Source organism: Triticum urartu, chromosome 6A (assembly GCF_056163025.1).
Source record: "Triticum urartu cultivar PI428250 chromosome 6A, HENAU_Tu73, whole genome shotgun sequence".
Lineage (NCBI taxonomy): Eukaryota > Viridiplantae > Streptophyta > Magnoliopsida > Poales > Poaceae > Triticum > Triticum urartu.
The window spans coordinates 437,381,638-437,386,206 of NC_141878.1; positions in this window are offsets into that span (position 1 = coordinate 437,381,638).

Below are 4,569 nucleotides of genomic sequence, written 5' to 3' on the forward strand. Positions count from 1 at the left end.
GGGGGACCATGTGTTTGGTAGGCAGACCTAACTAGATCGGTAGATCAATTGTTGTTTGTCGAAGGAAGGGAGAGACATAACTGATGAGGTAGATCGATCGACGCATGGGGAAAACGAGTTATAATAACCTAGCTAGCTATATGTATAGCGGGAGATCGGTCGGTGTACATCCATTTGTTAGAGGAAAATAAGGCCCAGCGAGACGGATAGACAAAGAGAATGGAGCTAGGAGGTGGTGCGAGAGGCCTACTAGCTAGATAGGGGGAGGAGTGTGCGATTTTGAGATCGATGAAAAGAGGGACGAGAGTTTACATGTGTGTGGTACCGTATGAGAGACACGAGGCATGGACACTGAAAGGAGGAGATGGGAGGTGCGTGTGCATCTTGTAGGCAGACATCGCTGGAGAGGTTTATCAGTCGGTGTGTGTCGGAAAGGAGTTGTTGAGACTGTGGGAGAACAACCTAAAGAAAAAAAATGAATGTTCGCGATGGATAGAATGCCGAGGGAAGGGGAGGGCAAGGAGGGCGTGTGCACGCATGAGAGAAAGTTTGTGCTAGCTACAAAGGTTAGAGGATTGTGTGGGTGTAAGAGACTATCAAAGATCATTATTCGATATGAAAATGGATTCATATATTTGAATAGGAGATCATAGTGTTATAAACATAGCATGCATGAATATAGCGGTGATACGCGTGATGTGGTTTTGGACATGTTATACCATAATGTGATAATGCGCAGTGTTTGCAACTCACAGCTAAATATCGAACAATCTAAACCATACTATACATCAAATAATCTCACATTTTATTTGAATTTGTGGTAATGTGTGGCGTTTGTAGCTCACAACTAAATATCGAACAATCTAAACCATGCTACATATCGAACAACTTCACATTTTATTTGAATTTGTGGTAATGTGTGGCGTTTGCAACTCACATCTAAATACTTATAGGCGTAAGGGGTGGGGCACCATACATTATGGATAAACACATTATACATAGGGACATGGTTTAGATTATGAAGATCTAGCTAGAGCTTGAAATGGATTCAAAAAATTGAGCTTGAGTTCATATAGTACACATAGTTCATATCTAACTCGACAATAATCATGTGGTGTGATGTGAAGATAATACACAAACGATGGTTTAACTTGACAATAATGATGATTGTTGATATTATCAAAATAGATAAACGAATTCAAATAGTTTAACTTCACAACAATCTTGATTGTAGATCTTATTAAAATAGATAAATGAATTTAAATTTAGTTCATATTGAAGCGGTAGTATATATGTTTGGAATGCACTAAAACGTTCATTTGAGTAGCAGGTTGCATGCATTATACATGTAGCGAAATATTTTAATTGAACATAACATGAATTCAAATTTTTGAATGGAATTTATAGTGCGAATTGATTTGGTACAGTACACGGGACTAGACTCTCTTGTATGGTGTGAATTGATTTCTTCTTGGTTTTTCGTCGACGGAAGTGCGAATTGATTTGGTACAGTACACGTTAGACTTGTCCGGAAATTTCAACCCGCGCCTTGTTACCCCAAAATATTTAAGATATATCTTTGTCTCGTTGTCCTCCGAAAATTCCCTCCATCTCAACCCGCGCCTTGCTAGCCCAAAATTACAACGCGCGCGAAAACTCCCACCTCCTGCGAAATCCCGACACGCGAAATGCCGATGATACCCTTGAACCGAAAGAACCGCCTAGCTCAAATCGGTGGGGGTACTTTCATAACTTACCCCACATTTTGGACAAGTGCGTCCCTAAGCCATAGTTCCCCCTCCCATCCCATCCGCCCACCCATTCGTACACCGAGGTCGCGAAAACCCATGAAGCCCCACACCCATATCCGTCCGCCACCCAGCCGCAGCATCTTCCCCGATGATGTCGTCCACAGCAACACCTCGACGTTCCTCATCCACCGCACCAGATGATGATCCGCCATCGATCTTGTTATCCCGCCGATTCATCCACCCCGTCCTCCTCCTCCAAGGAGCTGCCCCGATGTTCCCCTAGTCTTTCACGTCACCTCCATTCTCACACCACCATCTTCACCTGCACCACCGGAAGAGCAGTATCATCAATGATTCCTCGAAGGAAGCTGAGGCCTAATCGGCGCCACCAAAGAGATTCCACACTAATCGCCGCATTTTTATCTTGATTCGATCTCACGGTGCTGCCTGCGCTCGGTCCCGAGCCGACATGGCGCGGCTCCATCCACGGCGGCGTCGCTCCCTTAGTGGCGACGTCCACATTAGTAGGAGTTGCTGCTGCTTTGGCTCTTGCTCGCGCTGATGCTCTGCTCTTGCTCTTGGTCCCCTGCCTGGTCTGCTTCTGCTCTTGCTCTTGCTCGAGCTGTTGCTCTCGCTCTTGCTCTTGCTTGCGCTGCTGCTCTCGCTCTTGCTCTTGCTTGTGCTGCTGCTCTACTCTTGTGTGCGATGCTGCTGCACAAGCAGCAGATCCCGCTCTCCCTTGAGCCCCTGCAGCTGCTACCCGAGATGCTGCGACACGACCAGCTGCACTGGCTCTCGCACACGCTGCTGCTCCGGGCGCTGCTGCCACTGCTACTAGTGCGTTCAGTTTCGACAGTAAAATTCAGTTTCGACAACAAAATTCCGTTTCGACAGTTAAATTAAGTTTCGACAGTTAAGTTCAGAGATGAGCAGCTGATCTATTTTACATCTAGAACTTTGTGGTTGTGTATTTTACGTCATCTATTGGAGATGCTATTAGAATTCCACTCGGGTTAACGTTGTCTCTCTTGTCCTGCTTTAGCCTCGCCGTTGTACAACTCACCAGAGCTGCTCCAACGATGAAACCCTCCATCACAGCGGAGCAGTACCCCGAGCTCCATCTCCAGACGCCTAAGATCTTCTTCCCCTCCTCCTACAGCCAAATCAGCCGGAGCATCCTCACCGACCAACCCAATCGCGCTGAGATCGACATAGCTTCACCAAAGAGGTTGTACACTTGTTGCGTCTCTTTTTTACTCTACATGTTATATATATTGTCCAGTGAGCACACATAGTAACATGAAATACGATTAGTTTCTCCAACTATATGACAAGCAGTGAGGTACCAGGAAACTTAGCTATCCGTGATGGACTCTCTTGAATGCCATCATTATTTATCTCTGCGCGCTTGAGCTGTGCATTTGTCGATGGGCCTGGGAGTTGAGCTAGTAGGGCAATGGCCTGGGTCCAAAGTAGTAGAAGTAGCACAGAAACATTTTTTGAGTGTATCCTTTTCCCTGCTCAAGCCTGCCTACTAGAATCGCCAGTGCTTGAAAGAAAAAGTGAAGGAAAACATAGGAATTGGAAAGTTTCCTATGGTACTACTATTCATGCATTTGGTTCAAAGGAATGGATCAAAGGAAAACTGCAGGATTTGTTCCTTTAGTGTCTTCTTGAAAGAAAAACCTTAGGAATTTTAATATCCACTTGTCCTCCTTTTCAAATTCATATTCATGAAGCACAATACTAAGAGATAGTAGCATAATAGCATTATAACCGTACATTTTTTTGTGGTTTGACTTAATCTCATCATGCTTCTTTGCATCCTGTGATCTTTCAATTCTTGTGAACCGAACACTCAGATTGACAGAAATCATGTGTTTTTTAAATTCTCTATTTTGCACGTGCATTCCTATCCTATTACTGTGTATTTCCTACCCCTGCGTTGTTGGAATCCTCCAATTCAAACAAGCCCTTACAGAATTACTTCTCTTACAGATAGTTGCGAAAGAAAACCTTGTGTGGTTTGTGTCGCTCCTGCTGTGCCGTCGTCCACCCCAGCTCAGCTGCTTCCACGATAGAAGGGTCCACCACAGCAAGGATCCGCTCTCCACACTATCTTTCGCCGCCTCAGATCTTCTTCCCTGCCGTCGGCAGCCACGACAACTGCATTACCATCATCAATCGAGCAGATGACCTCGAAGACTACACGGGTCCGCAAGAGAGGTTGCACTCTTTCGTGTCTGCTTACGTTATCCATCGCTTAATATTACATGCTACTTTATCGTCCTGTTCACCGATTAGACTCTGAGTCAGCTCCAAACTAATGGTCAAACTTGAGTTTTTAAATGGTTGTGGGGTACATATCGGGGCCGCAATCAATAGTATCTATCTACCATCTGGTTAATCTCTTGTGTCTACTATGAGTTTCATGTTGGGTGGGAAACAAACAATAAAGAGCCATTATCTGTATTTTTAACTGAAGCCATTATCTGTCTACTATAATTGGTTTTGGGTCTATCCACAGGTTGCTACCATCACTCTGGATTTCTGCATGCACTCCTTACATAATTTCAGTATATTCTATTCCTATGCATGTAAGTTATTGTACACAATGGAACTGAACATGTAGAGCAAAAGAGATGAGCCTTGTGTGGCAATAAAATTTCATGCAGACGTCGCTCCATGGTGGATGCAAAGGCAGCCCCCCTCCACCCATTTTGGATTGTAATCAAGTGGAAGATAAATGTTCTGAGGGGAATTCAGAAGGAGAAGAGCACTCCTATTTACCCCCTAAGGTCTTCGCTCTAACTTGGCA